General features: G+C 44.7%; 1 protein-coding gene and 1 long non-coding RNA gene across 13 annotated transcripts in view; both read left to right on the top strand.

The window, feature by feature from the left end:
- Positions 1–2,155: 2,155 nt before the first annotated feature.
- Positions 2,156–9,399, top strand: LOC122462201. Its single transcript, XR_006284616.1, has 4 exons — positions 2,156–2,203; positions 3,186–3,338; positions 8,451–8,576; positions 9,172–9,399. It is a non-coding gene; the product is annotated as an uncharacterized LOC122462201 (long non-coding RNA).
- Positions 9,400–13,084: 3,685 nt separating this feature from the next.
- Positions 13,085–22,707, top strand: part of PHLDB2 (pleckstrin homology like domain family B member 2) — a 113,235-nt gene continuing 103,612 nt past the window's right edge. For 3 of the 12 annotated variants that reach the window (XM_043538500.1, XM_043538496.1, XM_043538491.1), the window contains exon 1: positions 19,838–19,919. The gene's annotated coding sequence lies outside the window, so the exon portion shown is untranslated. Of the gene's footprint in view, positions 13,204–19,817; positions 19,920–22,480; positions 22,487–22,707 lie in introns of those variants that run through there. The other 9 variants (XM_043538490.1, XM_043538486.1, XM_043538497.1 and 6 more) reach the window with 7 other exon arrangements.

The following is a 22,707-nucleotide window of genomic DNA, read 5'->3' as shown; positions in this document are numbered from 1 at the left end:
AAAACTACATCTTGCTGATGGCAGGTGAATGAGACAGTGACTTAAACAGTGTTACACCAGGACTGAATGTGGCCTATTGATATGAAAACAAGTCAGCAAGGAAGCATCTGCTATTTCTCATGGCTTATTGTTTCCCCAGAGTACAAGGCAGGAAATCCAAAATGAGAAGAGGTAAATCCCCATAGAACTGATTTTAAAAAAGAAGCAGAAAGAGGAGCTTCCTCTTGCTTTACATTGTCCTCTTTTCATGCTAGGGAAGAGATTTGCTACGAGAAATAAGATGAATATTGTGGCATTCTGTACCTCAGAATAGCACCCTGAAATCCCCATATTCACCACTGTCCTATGATTATGATGTATTTTGTACGATGCAATGCCTTGTGAGGTATCATTTTAAAAGTCTTGATCTGCTGAACATTAATTTCCTGTTGAATTGTATGTGCTATCATTGTATGTGAAGTTATGAAGTAGAGCTTTATGTGCTATTGAAATATGTTGTGAGATTGGAAGATGCCCACAGCCAGCCTTTCATTTGCAAAAAGGAGGGCCTGACAGGCATTGATGGCTTATCAGAAAGAATCCACTAACCCAGAGGCTCCTTAGAGAAGGCACCTATGCAATGGAGACTGCTTGACCAATGGTTGGACTGCCTGACCTCCACACCACAGCAAGGGTCTGTCTAGCAGCTGGAAGAAGGTATAAAAAAAGAGACAGTGACATCATCAGTTGCCTCCCTCCCCCCACCTCAACACCTGGAAGATCATCTGGAAGACAAAACCTTTGAATGAGGGAGTTTGGTCCCAGGCTGGAGGGAGGTCCGGTCTTTGTATTAAGGAACTCTAAACTGCTTGTTCCATGTATTAAGGTGGAAGACTGTTTGATTCAAATCTTGCTTAGTCTGTTTAAGTAAGAGTTTAGACTGCTAATTTATTTTTATTTCTTAGGTAACCAACTCTGATCTCTATGCCTACTACTTATAATCACTTACAATCTATCTTTCTGTAGTTAATAAATCTGTTTGATATTTTACCTAAAACAGTGTGGTTTCAGTTGAAGTGCTTGGGAAATGTCAGCTCAGGTTTCAAAAGCTAGTGTGTGTCCATTCCACACTGAGGGAGTGGTGAACTAATTAATGAACTTGCGCTGCCCAAGGGATCCTTGAGCAAGGTAAGATGGTACAGTTCTGGGGTGTAGGGCTGAAGCTTGAGGGAACTGGCTGGAGCCTCTCTATTGTTGGTTCATACGTGGCGGGGAGATCATTTGTGTAACTCAGTTGGGTGTGTCCCTGCCTGTGGATGGCTGTGTAAGTGCTTGTCAGGGGCTTGTAGCTTTACATTAGCATCACAATGTGAGGGACAACCCAGGCTGGTGAGTTTGGAAGGCTCAGTGGTCCCACAGTTCACGTTGCACCCTGGGGACCCTGCCACAAATATAAATGTTATGTTTTAAAATACAGCACACTCCTGTCCAGTTATTGAATGAGCCCCATTTTCAGCTACATAATCGTAGTACTTAATGTTATGTCTCCTGTTGAATGTCATTACTGTTCTTCATTTTTTAAAATACTGAGCACTGCTCCTCAAAATAAACATAAAAATCATAATTAGAAGTTTTGTATGTCAGGCAGCCAGAATAAGTGTTAAATTGCTTTAGGGCCCTTAAATGTGCTCATGGCTTTGTGGCTGCTGTTTCTTTGATTTCAAGTCAAAGTAAACCTGATAATTATTTGAAACATTTATCATCCCTGGTCTTGTTCATTTGATATTGGAATCTTGGTAAATACTCAGTGATGCAATTGTGGGCTCAGTTTAGCAGCAGGGACTTGATTCTCTTACCACACATGCTAGTTATAGGGTAGTGTAAATTGTGACAGACCCAGACCAGTGGGATACAGGAGTCTGGTAGAAGACAAATATACTGGCCACTGGATGAACAGTTTTCTGTTCCCTGAGTGACCAGAGCAGGGACTGCACTACAGCAATCAAGAACCTGCTAGAACCAATTAAGACAGGCAAGCTAATTAAGACACCTGGAGCCAATTAAGAACATACTAGAATCAATTATGGCAGGCAGACTAATCAGGACACCTGGTTTAAAAAGGACCTCCCATCAGTTAGGGGAGGGTGTGCAAGGAGTGAGAAGGCATGCTGTTGGAGGACTGAGGAGTACAAACGTGATCAGGCTTCAGGAAGAAGCGCCTGAAGTGAGGGTAAAGAAGGTGCTGGGAGGAGGCCATGGGGAAGTAGTCCAGGGAGTTGTAGCTGTCACGCAGCTGTTACAAAAGACACTGTAGACAGTTGCAATCCACAGGGCCCTGGGTTGGAACCCGGAGTAGAGGGTGGGCCCGGGTTCTGCCCCATCCTCCTCAACTCCCTATTTGAGACAAGAGGAGGTGACCTGGACTGTGGGTCACATCAGAGGGGAAGGTCCCTGGCCTATCCCCCAACCCACTCGTTGGGTCAGCAGAGACTGCGGGGATTGTTCTCCTCCCTTTCCCCATGCTGGCCAGTGATGAGGTTAGCTGAGTGAATGGCAGGTTTGAGCCACTAGCAAAAGTAGCCAAACTGAGGGCGGCTGTGAATCTCTGAGGCGAGCAAATCCACCAATAAGTGCAGGACCCACCAAGGCAGAGGAGGAACTTTGTCACAAAATCCATTAATTGATGTGAGACCAGAATCAGGCCCCAATGCTAAATAAGCTTCCGCCAGGTCTCAATTTCTGCACAAAAGCACCAGGCTGCTACTGACCATATGAGATGCTCCCCAGGGGTAGCCAGCATTGTGAGGCACCTCAACACTACTTACCCTTAGCATGAAGGAGTCTTGTCTTGCCTGCTATGGCTTAGCTGCCTGAAACCACCAGCCTCTAGCAGGAAAAACGCTGCCTTCCAGGCCTCCACAGGCCTTGCTCTCTCTGTGTAGGTAGCGACAAGCATACACCAACCCCCAAGTCCTTGGGCAACCATTGTGTTAGCTTACAATGATTAATATACATGCCAACAAGAGAGAGAATTTTCATACCTCTGTTTTGGAGGAGCTGGTCTAAGGCATATCATCTTTTGATGACCTGCTTTTACCTTATATGCTCAAGAACAACATTTTTTGGTACATAACTTCTTACATACTACTTGTACATACATTTCACAATGATATTGATGACCTGTGTTACACTGGCTTTCATTTGAGACCTCACAGGCCAGTCTTGGTGAAGCAGAATGCACATAACAGAATCAGAAGATACCTGTACAGCTCTACATCAGCTTGTAAATTGGCATTAAGAAGTTCTTGGGCCACACCAGGATTGGTATAGATGGGTTAATTACAGAAGACCACAAAAAGGTAAGAAATGGAGTAAGTAAAAATTCAGTCTGTAAACAAATGAAATTAGAGGACTTTCTAGTAGCAGCCTCTAAGATGCCTTGTGACAGGAAGATTATAAATTGTGAGGACGCTTCTCTGGATTTACTGCTTTGTGGTTTTCTTAACCAGTTCCTGAGGCTTTTTGCCAGTCCAGATACACCTAACCACAGCCCCCTCTCCGCTTCCATGTAGTCTGGCATATGGAAAAAAAGTTGGTAGCATTTGTCAATATTCTAAAAAATCATGGGACATCACTGTTTTTAAAAAGGAGATTCTCTCAAAGGGGGAAGACCGGTCTTTCCCCACAGCCATCCAGTACCTGGCTATCTTGAAGCTCACGCTTTATTCAAAAATCTATGCAAAATGCTAAAATCTATATTCCTGTAATTCTAAATACATACACATCCTGTCTAGCCAATTACAATGGAAAATTAGGAGAAGCTGAAAGCAGAGCCTCTGATCCTATTGAAGTTAATACTAAAGGTAGAAAAAGTGCAGAACTTAGTAGTGGGAGATAACTACACTTTTGGCCACAAAGTGATTTGCTGCTTTTTAATTACAAAGCCAGGGCCTTTCTTCTATCAGTTAATTATATTATTGTCCCTTTTTGTCCCAAATAGTTCTCCAATATTTAAGGCCCTGCTGGGTTGTTTCCATTAGGAGGAGAAATTCATGATAGGTGTCAGGTCTCCTTTTTGGTGCAATCCCATTAATTTACATATAAATTTATATTTACATATAAATAGTCCCTTTCCCTGAACTCAGAAGTAAAATATAGGAAGCAATTTCCTTGTCCAGAAATCCAAGTCTGCCTTTCCAGTGAGTACTGTGCCCAGAAGTAGCTCTGGCTTTCATTTTCCTTCCAAGGACTTGTTCATCATTGTTTCTCTTCCTGTCTGGAAGCATTCTCCTTGCTTTCTGGTTGTTTTATTTCTCTCACACAGACACACAGAGGTGTAATCAATCAGTGTTCCAGTCTCTGTATTTGCAGTCAGTGCCCAGGGAAACCTTTCAGTCCACATACCTTAGATTCTGCTGAGGCCTGATCATGCTGGCTAGTGCCTTCAGGGATGGTGGCTTCTATTGTTTAAGCTATTGTGACCTAAAAAGGCATTTAATTGCTCCTTCCATTTAGCTGAATTGAAGGAACTTAATACACGTATCTACTTTAACCATGTCTGTGACTGATGGCAACCATTCACACTTTCCAGCATAACACATCCACTAATAGTTGACTGAAGATAACATGACAGAAAATAAGCTGCTGTCTTCACTCTGTTGGTCCCATGCACCAATAGGTAGGTGAGGCAATCAATCCTTGAGACTAGGAAAGACTCTCTGGAGATTCAGATGATTTGCCAAAAATAGAAACATCGGAATTTGGGGTTCCAAAATGAGTTTCCTAGCACCTATTGGTTACCCTATGGAAACATCAGCCAATAATTGATTATACAGAAAAACAGGGGTCAAGCTAAATTACAAGCACCATTTTTCCCTTCCTTTGCATCAATATGTAAGAATCTTGGCTACTGCAACACGACTTGTGATTTGGACCATATGGTGTCTGAGAACCAGGTGGAACACAGATTGGGCATAAAATGAGAAAAGAGGGGAACAATGAACAATTGTTGGTTTTTTTTTGTTTTTTTTTTAATGTTTAGAGTAAAGAACGACGTACGTGAACATTGTCATACCAGCCATTATCAGCAGCAGCGCTGGGCAAACTATTCACAGTGAACAATTCACTCAGTGAAAGTAGCCTTTTAAAATGTTTGCTTATCCACAAACAGACTCTGCTCTTTACAAATGTGTTACTGATAATTATTCAATGTATGGTTTATGGAACCATATTTTCTTATTAAATGCTAAAGAACTATTTGCTATGACAGGGACTTCCAAGTATTCACTATCTGTCATTTGTGCTGTGAGTTGTCATCTAAATCACTGGTTCTCAGCCAGGGGTATGCATACCCGTCAAGGTACACAGAGCTCTTCCAGGGGGGTACGTCAACTCATCTAGATATTTGCCTAGTTTTACACAACAGGCTATATAAAAAACACTAGTGAAGTCAGTACAACCTAAATTTCATACAGAGAGAATGAGAAAGTAAGCAATTTTTTAGTACTAGTGTGCTGTGACACATTTGTATTTTTATATCTGATTTTGTAAGCAAGTAGTTTTTAAGTGGAGGTGAAAGAAAGGTGAAGACAAATCAGATTCCTGAAATGGGCACAGTACTCTGGAAAGGCTGAGAACCCCTGACCTAAATCACATACTGTCATTTCTGCTCCCTGATTGCATGATTCCCATGCTCACTTAGAGCTTTCAGAGTGGTTACTGCATCACCTCCTTAGTAAATATTTGTTCACATACATATTTGCTTTCTGTTTCCATGAACATTACTACAAATGACATTCGCAGAAACTGAATACAAGAGGTTGCAAATTCTGCGAAAGAGGCTTTTTGGCTTTATTTAACTGAGTATACAGAATAGTTTGTTTAGGTATTTACCCAACCTTAATGACCTGTACTGACATCTCCAGCTTTGCTAAATGCCACCCACATGCCTCAACACGTGGGGGAACTTGATTAGGCCAGTGATGAAAGGGAACAGTCCCAGCAGCTAGAGAAGGAGACACTCACTGAGCAACACCAGGTAGCTCCTCTCTCACCAGAGTCTCTGGTACCCATTGACTAGCTAGGGGGAAGGGGTGCTGATTGGCCAGTGTTCCCCAGCTCCCAGGATTTAACCTGCAGTGGGAACCAGGTGGAGCCTCTTTCGGCTCCATTCCAGAAGCCCCACCCTGAACTAGGAATGAGAACCTGGCCTGACAGATGCTGTGGGTCTAACCAATAGCCTGTTGTGGTGGGGGCAGGAAGGATTTTTTTTCTTTCATAGTCCAATTGGCAGAGGACCAGGGAGTTTTACACCTTCCTTGCAGCACCTTTGAGTCACAGTGGGTTAAGTAGGAACGTGCTTTGTACCTAACTGGGGTACTTGGGTTGAGTTGTTAATTCATCACAACTTGTGGCCAGTTGCCTGTGCAGTTAAAAGGTTAAAATGAACAGTTCCCAGAGGTAAAAGACCTGGGATTTTGGTGATGGGCCTTGGGCACCGAGGATTGTTATACCAATAAAATAAAAACCAGCAGGAACTTATTAAAGGGGAAAAGGCAAAATGCCACATTTTTTGTGAATACAGAAAGAATCATAGTAAGCAGTTAGTTATAGCTATAATATTCCATTCAATTTCATATTTATTCACACATTCATTCATACACACACACACAGGTTCTGCAAGGTTGTTTCATAGTTACCAGCCTTTAGAGTTGCTCATGCCAGGCCACTGGCCAGGTGGCCTGGACATGAGGAGGGAGCAGGGCTTTGTCAGATGCTCATCTGATGCTCCTGGAAGTTGGTTTGCAGAATCAGACCCCAAAGTTCTCACTTTCTAGAGTCCATTTTTATAGGAATTTCTTCCTATGCCAGTCTATGGGAATTGCTTCATCATGCTGTTGTTGAATCAATCAGCAGACAGCACATTCCTGATGGCTCCGTGCTGCCAGATGTTATCTTGTTCTTTGGTTCTCCCATCCTTGAGGCTGTTGGATGGATTCCAGTCTGCCCTCCGGGGGTCCTCTGGTTATTTCCACTTGACGCCTTCTTCAGCCGATGGACACTGGATTCTTAGGCTGGCACCTCCCTGATCATTCAGTTATTATCCACACCAAGCATCCATCCACATACATCTATTTTAATCACAATTGTTAACAAAGCGAGATGAATACAACAAAAGGGCGAGGAGTCTCTGGGTGCTGTTTCTGTTGTTACAGAGTATTGCTTTGAGTCTCTCTCTGTGTGAGTAGTTGTTGTTCTCAAAGCAATTCTTTGTAACAGACTCTGTCGTAGAATGTACTAACACAATTAGGAGCTTGCAAGTTTCACACACAGAGGGAGAGGAACGGTACCAAAAACCAAGAGACCTCTTAATTAGTAATACCCTGGAATTTAAACTATGGGGAATCAAACTCATTTGTGATTTTAATACAGAACGTCTTTAATATGATCCAACAGGATAGCGTGAGACCTTGTGGCCTTTGCAAGTTGAGGTCAGATCCTGTGGCTGTCGCAGGCCAAGGTCCTCACTTCTCAGCACCCTCTGTCCCCCTTGTGGGGGGAATATGGGGAGGTTGCTAGGACTCAGAAAGTGCTGAGTCCTGGGGGTAGACTGAGAATAACCCATGCTGAATTAAGGGTTGTATGGCAAGGAGCATAGGTGCTGGAACTTGGGGTGCTGCTGCACCTGCTGGCTTGAAGTGGTTCCCATTATAAACAGCAGAGGTTCTCAAACTGGGGATGGGACCCCTCAGGGGGTGATGAGGTTATTACATGGGGGGTCGCGAGCTGCCACCTTCCACCCCAAATCCCGCTTTGCCTCCAGCATTTATAATGGTGTTAAAAACACTTTTTAAATGTATTTAATTCATAAGGAGGGTTGCACTCAGACTTGCTATGTGAAAGGGGTCACTAGTACAAAAGTTTGAGAATCACTGATATACAGGGTTTACAGTTTGGTTCAATGGCTCTCAGCACCCCCACTAAAAAATTGTTCCAGCACCCCTGGCACTGGAACCAATTAAATGCTTGGTATAGGACAGGATGGGTGATGGGTAAGTAGCACTCTCTCCCTTGTGCTAAAGTTTAATAAAAGTTGCAGCCCGCTGCTGCTTAACTTCATGTATGTGACTGGCCTCATTTTGCCACTGCATCCACATCAGTTGGACCATGTAGTAAACTGGGATCTTTACAGCAGCAAACCTTTGGCGGAATTAGGTTTTTTTGCCTCTTGAAGCATCTGTGTTTTCCTCTTGGTATAATAAGGAGCTGTATAACTATGTATTATATAGAGCGAAGCAGTCATGCAGCTGTTAAAATTAGTGTCAGATCTCAATTTTCTCAGGATTTCCACTGCATGCCAGTAAGTCAGCTTTCATTCCTTCTCCCTCTTGTCCCAATGCAGACCTCTATTACATTAATGCCAGACGCATGAAGTAATGTTTAACAGAAACTTGCTGCATTTTAACTTTCAGAAATCTTGGCAGTCTATCTAGAAGTGAAGGAGGTGTGTGGGGGCTGGAGCTTCCACTTGGAGAAGAAGAGAGCTGTAAAGCTGAAGCATTCGACGTACATGTACACTTTTTTCCTCCATTAAACTTGTAAGTCCTCAAAGCAAGTTAACAATTAAATAACTCAGAAGTAAAGTTACCATATGGATCTACTACTGACCTTTTTCCTTTTTATATTTCCTAATCATTTGGCTTACACTGGCAACTACTACTTTTAGTGGGGCTGATTTCACATAGCTGCTGAAAATATATACACTTTTAGCATTGCCAAGATAATTTATTTCTCATCATTTTCAAAGGATTTGTTTTTTCACTGCTTAGAATAAACTTCAGGGAGTTTGAAATGGTTTTCTTACCAGTTCTCTCCCCTGCGCTCTTCCCCCAGCCCCCCTCCCGGCATGCGCACACACTTGGTGCTCAGCTGTGGTGTTGTAAGGTTGCTCACGAGTGCTGAGTTAATGTTTCGAGGAACAAAAATTAGTCAGGTTAGGAAAAATATACATGCAATTTTGCAACCAGGTCCGAAGAAAGGAAGAGAAGCGATTCATGGCTGCCCTTTTCAGATTTCGGTGTCCTTTAAAGTAAAAATTGTACAACATTGTATATATTAAAAAATCTTATTGGTTAAAAGTTGCCATGTCTTAATTTCTTGTGATATTCTGGATTATTTTATTGCTTCCTTTAGGCTGAATTCTACGTTAGGCGGTGAGAATTTCATTTACAGTGTGTAGAATCATGGCCCTTGGTATGAACTGGATCAGAAAGAATATACTGACTTCCTGTGTACACAATCTGCACAGCCTGCAAGTAGACCCTACAAGATCGTTCACTGGAGTGTGCGGACATGTTGCCACTTAAAGCCTCAACTATTGAACAAAGTGGAGAGCAAGAAAAGCTAGTCTCTGTAAGTCCCTGGAGGTAAGTACCTTAGAATATTCACTAGTAATAAACTGAAACACCCTGCAGTAAGCGCTGATTCCCCTTTGATAACAGGCCTCGTCCTTGTGGGTGCAAGATGAGGATCTAGGGACACCCTGTTGTTCTCTCAGATGGGGGTTCCCAATAACCAAGTGATGCAGTAGTGCTAAAGGAAGGACCAGTTATCCAGGGTGCATCCCTGACAATGTTGCAAAGGTGTTTTATATAATAGTATTGAATGGGAAAATGCATTGTATTCCCACGGTTATTGTGCGAACCACAACCGTGAAATAAATGGCTCTTATATAACTCCATTATACCTGGAATGGGTCTCAGTGTCCCACATGCTCAGAGCAGGAAGTGCCCTGAACAGAGGAAGAGAAGAACAGGATCCATCTGAGCCTGGCACTAGGTTTCCCTGGTGACAGGTATGTTCAGGAAAGGAGCTTTACATGCAGTGTCTTCCCTTCACATGCCAGCAGGATGCCAGTTGCAGAAGTTGGCCTTGTCCTTCAATTGGTTAAAGAATGGGCAGAGGTTAGAAGCTGGCTTCTCCCCCCCCAGCCCTAACTAGTTAGAAAGCTGGCAGGAAATGCTCCTCCTCCTTTCCCTCTTCCCCCATATGGTCTGGCAGAGCCTGCATTTGTTTCAGGCTTTTGTTGAGGAGGTGGGCTGAGACCTGTGAGGTAATTAGATGGTGGGTGGTTATTACCTTGGCCGAGTGTTGTTTTAGTCTTAGTTAGTTTTACATGGGACACTTGTGTGTATTCTGGGTGTTTGTCCTTGGCTTTTTAATACACTGGATGTTTGTGAAAGCACCAAGAGTGGTGGAGGTGAGTGATTTATGTATTTGTTTTTGTTTTTAATGACCTCTATCGGGGAAAAAACAAGATGCCTAAGATTGGAACATGACTCCAAAGTTTAGATGCTGCCAGACTTCAGGCTTTCTGAAATAAGAATCTTGCAAAATGTTCTGAAAGTGAACCAATCTGAATTACCAGAGGGAACAAATTTCCCTTTGGGGGACCATCTACCGAGACCTCCCACCCTCCCTCATGAGTGCACATTTAAAGGCTGTCAGCAAAAGCACCTCAGCTGATCTGTAGGATGGTGCACATCAATAGACATTCTAGAGGGACTTTTATTTTCACTTCAATTAAAACACAAAACGCTCAAAACAGAGGATGAAGTGTTTAGTGATGATCTTTTCTGCTTCCCAATGGAGGCATGTTGCATATTGTGTCATGCCTCTTGGCTCCTTACTGATTAACTTACTCCCAATTTCACCTGAATGAGCTAGAGGGAGGGAAAGGAATGAGTCACAAGTAATTTCTGCATAGGCAGGAACGCAGATCAGTATCTAACCTAATATAGGGCTCTGTGTTACATAAAATGGGTAGAAAATAGACGTGTGATCTTGGGACCAGAGAAAATGAGGCACGGGGAGAGAATGGGGAAGAGGAGGCAGCCACCTGGGAGCTGGTTGCAAAACTGATAGAGGAATGATGGTCAAATGGTTAGGACAGTAGCCTATCCTCAAAACACCTGGGTTCAACTCCTAGCTCTCCCTAGACTTAATATGTGACCTTGGGCAAATCACTTAATCGGTGCCTCGGATACTCTGTAGGAGTGTTTCTCTACCTAGTGTGATGATAAAATAAATTAAAGATTGTGATGCACTTTGATACTATCGTGATAGTTACAAGCGAGGGGTCCAGAAAACTGCCACAGCTGGAAGAGACATACAATACAGAGGGGCCTCCAATAAGACCACTGACATGGCTGAACGCGGCCTGGTGAGACCTGTGGACCTATATTTCATTGCACTCTAGTAGATTGATGGACTAGAAGATTACCAATGGGCCAAAGGCTGACCTTGTGCCCATATATTGGATTTGGAATTAAGAATAACTGAGTTAATCTTTCTGAGCCATTGTAATTACTATATTTGAACCACTTCTTTTTCTGCTGATCCTAGCAAAGAAAATTCATACTTCCTAGACACGAGTGATTGTTGACCAAAGACCTGTTTGTGGAGCCCAGTCCCTGGAATGCCTACAAGCTTGCAGTTCATGCTACCAAATATCTAAAAGATACTCATACAACAAAACTTAGTGACACCCTGCAGTGAGGTTAGGTACAATATCAAAGCTTGATTAATTGAACCATCAGTAAGGCTACAATTTTGTCAGAAACGATGCGGAAGACCTCCATGGCGGCTGGGAGCTTCAGGGTCCTTCCGCCCTCTGTGGCGGCAGGGAGCTGCGGCAGCAAGGGTACCCCGCAGCTCCTGGCTCCATGAGAGGCAGGGGGACCCCTGCAACTCCTTGCTGCCTGCAGGCTGCATGGGTACCTGGTAGCTCCCTGCCGCCACGGCAGCAACGGGACCCCCACAGCTCCCTGCTGCCCTCCTCTGCCACAGGCGGCAGGGGGATCCTTGCTGCTCCCTACCACCATGGGCAGCAGGAGGATTGCCGCAGTTCCCCCACCCCCTCTGTCGGGGGCAGGGGGACCCCCAGAGCTCCCAGTCTGGGTGGAGGGGGGACCCTGAAGCTCCCAGCCACCCTGCAACGGCCCAAAGGCTTCCCATTTTGTTATGGATATTTTTGGTAGGAGTGAGGGACAGGTCACGGGCTTCCATTAATTTTTCTTTATGGCCTGTGACCTGTCCATGGCTTTTACTAAAAATATCCACAACAAAATCTTAGCCCTAAGATCTGCCCACTCCCATACATGGAAGCATGCTCATTCTGGAGGGTGTGGGATGGAGTTCTTAATCTGATTAAGAGACCCTGATACCCATATCCAAATTGATGGATCAACTATCTGGTGACTCAAGAGGACCAATTTCCAGCCTAAATGTTAGCAGAAATTCCTTTGATCACTGATCATTGTGGTAAATAATTATGAGTTATTTATCTTGATGGAGACACTTTGGTGTAACCACTTAGTATTGACAGAAAGTGAATTAACTGGTTAACGAATCAAATCTCTATCAGAATGATTCCGTAATAAAGCTAAACTTTACCAGCTGAGCAGTTGGTAGAAGAAGAATTGACACTATAATTGCTTTGTGAAGCTGAACAAAACTTCATGGGAGTGGAAGGTAGGATTTGCCATAACAGACCACACACTGGCCTTCAAGTTCAGAATTCATCTCCAGAAGTGGCCAACACCTGATGATTCACAGGAATGTAAAACAATACCACCTCCCTACCTTGCAGTAAGGGGGGACCTAGACCTAGTTAATTGTGTAAAGCTGTGCACCAGAAGAGGTGGATGGAATTCCTTTCTCGACTCCTGCAGCATGATATTTGATTACCCTTAACTTACTTCAGTAGCTTTCTTGTAACAAATTGAGGAAGATTCAGCCCAAGTTACAGGGACATCTATTGATTTGAACTTAAATTTAGATTGTTTTTCTTGTTGCTTGATAAAACTTTGTTGTATTATGACATAAATTATTGGGTGTTTTTATTTAACTCGCCATGACCAGTGTAATTTGTGAGTGCTTTTGTCAGCAGAAAGGTCCTATTAAATACAGGACCTTGGTACTCCAAACTTGAAGTACTGGAGAAGGAATGCGGACTTTTTCTCAGCAAATAGTCATGAAGAGCCGTAAAATATTCTAACGTGTTTCAGTAACTAAGAGTATATAGTGAGTGTTTGCTCTCCAATCCAGCTCTCCTGTGTGGTGCTAACTGAAGGGGTAATGACTTTGTGAATTTGTCATCAGTGTTACATGGGACTGACTGCGTAGTGTAGAGACGGTGAGGATGGGACGCAAAAGGCTACAAAGGTGAGAGATTGAAGGAATTTGATGCTTCAAGAAAAGTAGATTCTTAAAGCTTGTTTACACATGGAATTATTCCTGATTTAAATATTCCTGATTGATTCCATGTGTGGACATTCTCATTCTGGAATATTTATACGGTGTATAATCCGAGAGTAGTTGACAGCTAGATTTTTTTTTTTCTGACTGACTATACATGATGCCCTACTTAGATCTACAATATCAAGTAAATGCACTCACTTATTTCCTTTCTGTGTGTAAATTCTATTTCAAAACAGCAGTCCTAGGGATGATTTTTGCTTTGCTATGTGTGCGTGTTGTCTAAGAGTGTGAGCAGGGGACTGTGAGGCAGCAAGTCACTCTATCAGTCTGTGCCTTGGAGATGGATTAAGTTACAATGAACTAAGGCCACTTTACTCTTGAATGAAAACATCTACGTGGGAAATATCTGGGGTGGTGTTAACGCTCTTTCATTTATGTGCATTTACTTCATAACTTTAGCTCAGTGGTGCTCAAACTTATTTGATCCTGCCCCCCCACACCCCTTCTTTGTGTCTGTAGTCATCTAAGCCCCCACCCTACAAGTACCTATACCGCCATCAGCTCTGAAGGCAGAGTGGAAAGCAGCAGCTGCCAGCCGACGCCCAGCTCTGAAGGCAGCACCGCGTCAGTAGGAGCACAGAAATAAGGGTGGCAATGTAAAAACTTATATTTGTCAATATCACTCTTCACAGCAGACATAGCCCCTTATTGCCACCCTTTTGCGCTGCTGCTGCTAGCCTGGGGCTGACAGCTGGAGCCTGATACTTCCCCATGAGGGAGTGTGGGTGTGCGTGGAGCACCTGAGCCTAGGTGGCAGGGCTCTGGCTCTCCCTTTTATCCCCGCCTCCTGGGTGTACATAGCCCTTCTGCACGAACCCCAGCCACCCATGGCTCACAGCCACAGATCTTAAAAAAAGCACACAGCTTGGACCTCCCTTGACACATTTCCTCCTGCCCCTCCCTTAGGAGGTCCGCCATATAGTTTAGGAACCACTCCTTTAGTTGATTCACCTTAACTTTCCAGGTTTCAGAGTAACAGCCATGTTAGTCTGTATTCGCAAAAAGAAAAGGAGTACTTGTGGCACCTTAGAGACTAACCAATTTATCTGAGCATAAGCTTTCGTGAGCTACAGCTCACTTCATCGGATGCATGCATCCGATGAAGTGAGCTGTAGCTCACGAAAGCTTATGCTCAGATAAATTGGTTAGTCTCTAAGGTGCCACGAGTACTCCTTTTCTTTTAACTTTCCAGGTATGTCTGCACTGTAATCAGAGGTGTGACTGCAGCTTGAGCTAGCTTTGACATAGCTAGTTCGAATAACAATAGCAGTGAAATCCACAACACAAGCTATATACCCATGGTCCCAGACTGGCTTGCCATGACTTCACTCACTGCTTTTGTTACTTGAGCTAGCTTGATACCAATCAGCTCTGTGTTCTTGGGGAACCGGGGTGCAGTATCCAGCCTGTCTGACTCATGAAAGACACCCCCACCCACAGCCTCTGTTTAAACCAAAACCCATCAGAGAAAAAGCTTGCAGAGAGCAAGGAGGAGCGGATGGGAGACACACCTAGACCTTTCCTGACAAGGGTGACAAGATTAAGACATCTCCATTAGCATACAGAATGGAAAACGGAGACAACTCCCCTAGCCTCATCTGCATGAAAGATGGGACAGGGAGACATCTCAATTTGCATACAGAATGGAGAACGGAGAACCGCACTGAACTCTGGGACCAGAAAAGCAGGGACGCACTGCATCATGGGAATCTCTGCTCCAGATGTTAATGAACCTATGCCTGTGCACACCCAACTGATATCCAAAATATTGAAGCAGCCTCGTTGCATTGTGAGCTCCCTGGAAGAAAACACCCAGAGCCAAGAGTAATCAGCTCCTTTTGTCTAGCCTAAAGAAAACCCTTGAGTCATCAGTTTACCTATAAACAAATCTAGTGTTCTCCCTGGAACCATTGTATTTTCTCTACAAAAATCCCTACTCACCCTCCAGTCAGGGTTCTGACTCAAACTCTGCATCTGTTCCACTGGGACTCCATCACCTGACTGATCGTGCTGGGGGCTCTGCCAGTCTCCTATCTTCAGGACCCTGAGCTGCTACCATCACCTGGGAACCCCGACCAGTTCACGCTTCATGGAGTGATGAGATCTCCCCCCCCCCACCCCGTTTTCCTTTCTGCTACAGGTATTACCCTTTAATAATGGATGTTATGTTGGTTTAGTCTCTCCCTGTATGGTTATCATTATTCAATAAATAACCCTTATGGTTAAGTTGGGTATTTCTCTCTCTCTCTCTCGCTCTCTGAATTTTACTCGTTTGTGTCTTTAGCTTCTCCCGTTTACTCTTCAGTAACGCTTCTTTTACTTAAGCTAAAAGATCCCTGTAGTGCCCAAAAATACTGTGGCGTTTGCTCATCAAGTTGGTTACTACCAGTACAATTATAATGTGAAAGTGGGATAGGGACATGCTAAAATTGGAGCACTAAGTGGGGGGCAGCTGAGAGTGCTGCTCAACTCAGCCCATTGAGACCAGGAGCACATAAGGGTATCAGCTTGAAAAGTGCTGCTTAACGCAGCTCACTCAGCACAAGGACGTATGAGGGGATCAGCTGAAGAGTGCTGATTGACCCAGTCTGCTCAGACTTGTGGTGCGTGCGTGCGTGCGTAGGTTCATCTAATTCTAGGGCTGGAGGAACCCAGCCCCAGGGAACCTAGGGCCTGCAGGATAGCTCCTTTGGGGGAGGGGGGGGGAGACTTGCAGAAGGAAGGAGTAGAGCTCCATATGAACACACAAGTGACGTAAGCAGCACATTAATAGAATTACAGCACCCTTCTCCCTCCCCCCCCCGCCCCCCCGAAGAGTAACCCGAATAAATGAGCATACCCCAAAGTAACAGGCCCATCTGGTAACAAGCTAGATCAAAGCTACCGCAGGTAATGTACACATGCTGCAGTCACATCTCTGGTTGTGTCCCTCTAAAGACAAGCACTCAGGCTGTGTCTAAACTGCTCCACAGTTCTAACTATGTTGGTGTGATTAGCAGTGCTGCACTATAACTCTCCAGTGTGGATGCTGTGGGCAAGAATGAAAAGGTTCCTACTTTGCCTTAATATAGTCCTGTGTGAGGAACACACCATTAAAATGGAGTACAGACATTTTAGTTCGCGGCCGCAGAGTTCACATGGGAGAGTTATAGAGAAGCACTTAGGTCCACAGTGATAATCACACTTCGATTGTCCAATGGCAGGGCAATGTAGACAAGTGTCTTGGATAAATTCCAATAGAAGAATCATATTTTGCCTCAAAGTTCCACCTGAAGTATCCATTATGTACAGTTTTCATTGTTTCATGAACTAAGCGCTTGTATATTATTAATCTCCATTGGTTAACAGCTGCTGTGTTTCACTCCAGAGATGGTTGTAAGTGATCCCTCTATTACCCTTATTTACAACAAAGGTATCAAGAAGTTTCCTTAATGCTTGGAAGAAAGATGAGCTAGAATGTTAGAAATGACTGAATAAAACATCTTTCATGAATGTTCACTATAAACTCACTTAGGCTGTACTTGCTCCCCTGTAGTGTACACTTTCTGCAAACATTGCAGCCCCTTAAGTTTTACTTGCATGAATTATAATGGAAAGTAAACTTTTACTGGGAACAGTTGCATACTCGGGGATAGTGAATTTTAAATACATGTGTGCGGGCACTCACAGTGGGAGTGCACATAGTAATGAATAGGATGTTGCTATTGACACAGCACCGAGACAGAACTTTCCAAATCACAACTGAAACAAAAGCGGGTAAGAGATTAACGAGGAGCTGGAGTGACTCTTGGGTCCATTTAGAACTTTAAATGTATAGTTCTGATTCAAGCCTTCCTCCCCCTCCTCAAAACAGCAGTACTTTGGGTTCACTTTTCAAACTAGATTAAATATTTGAAGCTCTGTTAGTCTATTCATTATTGATTTTTTTTTAAAAAAAGTCCAAATAAATATTGATTTTAAAATGTACCCCTGGACTCTAAAACCTATCTGTCCACTATGATGGCCCTTTCCGCTACAGTAGCTGAGCACTAGCCATTACTTTAAAAAACATACATTTTTCACTGTCTCCCTCTTCTGCCACCAAGAAACAGACTTCTGGTGCTTTTTTTTTTTTTTTTTTTTTAAAGAACCAATTTGTGAGAATGAAAGAAAGCCTATAGGTGCATTAGCCTGTGAATGTGACAACATTAATATTCGTAAGGATTCTAGTAGACTGCATGCCCTTGTCCATATTACATGATGGTAGGGTCTATCAGGCCATCTTAGCCCCCTGCTGAAGACATTGGCACATTCCTTGCTTAAGGAAAACCCACTCACGCTGGGATACGAGCACAATTTAGTCTGCCAGAGGCCTGGAAGAGACAGGAAATGACACTGACCAGTAGGGATCCAACAGGCCAGTTAAGAAGCCATGCCTGCTTTTTCAGAGAAAATCGTGCTGGGTGAGAGTCTGTGACTCAGTGCTAACCCAGGGCCAGGCTATGGCCTGGGCTTAAAGCACAGCTGCCTTTTATGTTTGTTTGTTCAAAGATGTGAATGGCCGGATTCTGAGTTGGTTAATTTTCAGCCATTTACACATTTGTACACTGAGTTCACAGCATAGGCTGCCCTGCCCTGAGGCAGTGGCATGCCCTGACACAAGGGGGCACAATGGAGTGTGCAGCACCGCTTACAGCATGTTTTTATTATTTTAATCACTTATACTACTTTCTTGTTTGACAGATGAGCAAAAACTGTTGGCCAAGTTCAACACCAATGGAGGGAAAAAAAGCACCCAGCAGGCATTCACAGGAACCTCAGAGAGGAATAGCAGATTTGGGCTCTAGCTCGTTGAAATCAATCTCAAAAGGCTTACATTTTATATAAACTCCAGTGAACTTCAGCATGGCTATGGGCCACATTTAGGACTCCTTGGATTGTGCGTTGGGCATTCCTATTGTACATAGTCTAGACTCAAGGCATTAGGAGTGATTTTTAAAGTTTATATTATGGTATAGTAATGGTCTTAGCCAAATAAAATATCCTTTGTACATTGCAAGGCATGAGCTAGATCATAACTAACACTATTTCCAGCAAATGATAGTAATGGTGAGCACTTTTATACACTGTTTTACATCTGCAAAATACTGTATAAAAATCCACTAATCCTCACAGTCATTCCTTACCCCTTACCCCCCGCCAAAATGTGTGGTAGGTAATGTGACTATCCCCTCTTTATTCATTGGGGAACAAACAGTGAAAGGCTAAGTGACAAGGCCGCACAGCAAGGACCAAGATCAGAATTCAGGATACTTGTGAACCTGACAATGTACCAACTGAGTTTTCTTTGGCAATGGCCACAATCCAGTCACTAGCCTCACTTTGTGTACATGTTACCTTAGGGGAGGCCTCAACTTGAGACCCTGGCTTGTGTTTTCTCCAGCTAGTAGTTCAAGCAACTGAGCTTTCCACCAGTTAGTAGCCTAGCTGGCCAAACCTAGCAGCAGCAGACTATACAGCTGTTACAGCAGTGCTGTGCCTCTTGAAGCATCGGGAAAGCTGCTTTTTTCTGAAGCCTTAGTGCATGCAAAACAGGCTGACTCAGTGTCCTCAAGTTACTGTGGAAAGCAGGGCAGATAAACACAAGCCGGGTTCCTGTGCAATCCGGGCTGCCGCGCACACATCCTTTTCCTGTAGGTCTGACTCCACTCCCAATTCAGAGAAAATCTGCCATGCGTTTTCATAGCAATCAACTCTCTCCAACTCTCAGATAGGAAACTGACTCATTTTTATTGTTTGTGATTTAAGCGCCGACAGGCGGCTCTCGGCTGAATCTCGCTGGAAGTTTGATTAAGCATGTCTCATGGTCAAATTGCACAACCTCCAAATCGCCCCCACCTCACCCCCCCCGCCCCCGGGGAGCTACTTCCATAGGCAGCGTCCTCAAACTTTCCTGGGGGGAGGGGGGGAGTGTAAGGGTTCATGTTGTGTCCCCTCTAATGTCACTGGGCGCCAGGAGCCCAGCAGCTGGCGGACACAAAGAGGCGCATCCCCGCCCAAACTGCAGCCCGCCTCTTGGCTCACGCGACTGGAATTCCCTCAGCGAGAAGTTTCTCGGTGTCCCAAAGCACGGCGCCCTCGGGGCTTGATACGGGAGCCATTATTTCAGCAGCAGAACCCCCCTCCCCTTTCCTTCCCTCCTTTGTTTGCCTCGTCGCCTCTTTTGCTGGCCTCCCTTTTCTTCTTTTCTCCTTCTTTTCCTTCCCTCATTTCCCTCTCTGCCTTGATTTCTTTTCCAATCCCTCCCACCCCTTCCACCGTCTCCCGTGTGCCAGCCCCAGCTCGCAGGCGGCTCCAGGGCTGGGCAGACGGGGAGCCCAGCCCCGCCGGGCCGGGCACGAGCGACCGGGCGGGCGAGCGGGCACGAGGCAGCCCCCGAGCTCGGGGGAGGCCGTGCTGGGGGCCGGGCGCTGCGCGGGGCGGTGCTGGCCGCAGGGCTGGGAGGCGGATCCCCGGCGGCTGGGGCTTGGCGGCGAGGCGGGGGAAGGAGAGGGAGAGGGATGCGCCGGGGGCAGCCGCTGCAGGAGGAGGAGGTGAGTGTGGCACGTTCACCCCGGGGTGCGCTGCTGCTGCTGCTGCTGGTGGGTCTGAGGAGCTGGGGTGGCTGGGGGCTCTGTGTGTGTGTGTGTGTGTGGCGGGGGAACTGGGGACGAAAGGGTGGGGGTGGGAGGTGAGAGGTTGGGGGGAGCAGAGACTATAGGGCAGAGGGAGATACTTGTGTTTGGGTCAGGGATTTCCCTACCCCCCAAAACTCCGTCATCCCCCACCCCCCCGGTGGACAACTAGTTTCGCAGTGTTGCCAGTTTAGTTGTTTTCCACCCCCACCCCCCCCATACATTCGAACACCCCCTAAAGGGGCTTCGCCCAAAACAAAGTGAGGAGACTCCAAGCGCCCTTTTAAGGTTTTTTGGGGGGAGGGGGTTGGGGAAGGGGTGCTAAGGGGAGATTTCCCGTTGGGGGGAAACAACCTCCTTAAAAACTCAGATCTTTCCAAATGCCCCCCTGCCACTGGATTTGAGGAGTTTGTCCTTAGGCAGGCTCTTGTCTCTTTCTGCTGTCTGGTCCCCACTTTTTCCTCTCATAATTTGTGGTGCATTTGATTTAAAGGTCACATGTGCCCTCAAAGGGACCCATTAAATTGTGGGCAGTGCCTCCACTATGAAAATGGACTAAGGTTTGCTTTCTGCCTGTGCTCTGAGGACTAGTGACTGAGCTGAACAGGATCTTTCGCTGGTACTTTGGTTGGGGAGGATGACCCCTGTTGTTTAGAGATTGTGTGATAGGTTCTGGTTTTATAAATGTTTATGACAATACTATAAATAAAAAGTAGCTTCCTTTCCCTCTCATTGGCCCTTTAAACTGAAGTAATCTTTTCCTCTCTTGTTTGTGTGTTTTTCCTCTTCTGCTGGATAATACAAATTGTTGCGACTTTCCTTTTACTAAACAAAGCTTCCCCCCTCGCTTCCCCCCATCTCATCCTAGTGTGTGGTGAATCCAGACGGTTACATCTGTGCTATCAGCAACAGACTCGGATGCTATAAACCGAGGCTGGAGTCTTGATTGTACAATCCAGCAGAAATGCAAAGCTGGGATGTGAAGGAAGGAAATAGGCTCTTATTCAATCACTGATATCGTACCATACCTATTAGCAGGGATGGCAGAGAGCAAGACTAAGTCAATGACTCTGGTTTTTTACTGTTGGTTTTTTCAAGTTTCCTCCAGTATGGCAGTAACCCTTGAAAGCCATTCTGCTGCTTATGGCCATGGCAGGGGGTTTCAGTTGGTGAGCAGTTCTACTTAGGCACAGTTATAGTAAAAGAATGTGAATCCAGCATGAAATCTGATTGTCTTGAATTAATCATGACTTTTAAACTGGATCTTCACTGTCAAATTTCGGACTCCCAATTCACCATTGGTGTACCTCTGCTAGTGGTAATGGTGAAGGCTGTGGTGAGTTCTAAACTGTCCCCATGGAGATGCAGCCTCAGAGATTATGTTTGTAGCCCAGCCCCCTTCCATAAGATTACCCACTAGCAAAAGAAGCACAGGGTGCTACTCTAACATGCTCTGAGAAATTTCTTTGTGGCTGGTGCTGTGGAGTGTCAGAGGTGTGGACTGCACTTACACTCTCTGACTTGGCAATGGTTTCGAAGCAGAACCCCTTACACAAATATATTATTCCGCTTCAAGGGCAGCTGTGTAATATTGCCATTCAGAACATGGGTGAACATGTAATGATCCGCTTTTGGCACGTGTATGCTCTATTTCAGGGGGAGAGAGGTAGGAAGCAGACAATTTTACCTGTTTCCAAACTTGGCCCTTACTTGCTTCTCTGTTTAGGTCCCCATCCATGCTTCAGCATGGTGATGACTGGGGGGAGTAGGAATGGCAAGGAGAAATGCTCTGTATCCAGCTTGATGCTGACTGACTGACAGACTGTCCTTTCTGAAGTGCAGTGTATATCTGTATACTGCACATTTCTTTTTAGCACAATATGTTTCTGTTTTGCCAGCCACATGAAAGAAATAGGAGGATGTCCTACTGGTATTCAAAGCTACTTGGAGTATGTAAACCTTATGTGCTGAGGATTTCAGGGCTATATGTTTAGTAAATGTGCATTTAAGTAATTTCACACTTGATAGAAAGCTACCTACCTGATAGTATTATGCTCAACTGTGTAAATACATCTTGAAATTAAAAAGGATCCTTATGAGGACTAGGCGAGGGACATATGTGCAAGAGGTAGTTATCACAGTTTAAACCAATATTAGCTGAAAACCCCAATTATTTAAAGTGGTATATGCAGAGAAAGTGGGGGCAGTCAGGTGATGCAATGAGTTTGTAGAGCTTTTAATTTTGAAGGCTGGAGTAAAAATGTTGATGTGTCACAGGTGACCATGGACTTAAGATCTTACTCCAGTTTCTTCTTCTTCATGCTCTTATGACCACTGATCATGGTCCAATTCCTCACAATTGGTACTTCTTAAAGAAGAGCCAAGCCTAAAACAGTAGTGTCTTGTAGGTGTTAATTAAAGGGCACTGGCAAAGCAGTGTGGAATGGCAGACAAGGAAGATGTCTTTCAGCTTTTAGGTTATGGGTACACTGAAAGAGAGTGACAAGGGAACCAGGGAGATAAAAAAGGAGGAGGTAACCAAGGCAAGTATTCTTGCTGGGGGTAGGGTGGGGGGGAGAGAGAGAGAGAAGAATGGATGGATATTTTCAAAATGTTATGGAGAAAGAAGTAACAGGATCTGGTGACCACCTGCCTATGTGGGAACAGGAGGAGGGGTTGAAAATAATAACAAGGTTACAAAGTTGAGTGACTGAATGTTGTGGTCTTGTCAATAACTCTGAAAGAGGAGGCAGAG

Source organism: Chelonia mydas, chromosome 1 (genome assembly GCF_015237465.2).
Source record: "Chelonia mydas isolate rCheMyd1 chromosome 1, rCheMyd1.pri.v2, whole genome shotgun sequence".
Lineage (NCBI taxonomy): Eukaryota > Metazoa > Chordata > Testudines > Cheloniidae > Chelonia > Chelonia mydas.
The sequence above is the reverse complement of the archived record's forward strand: the minus strand, read 5'-3'. Positions and strand labels throughout refer to the sequence as shown.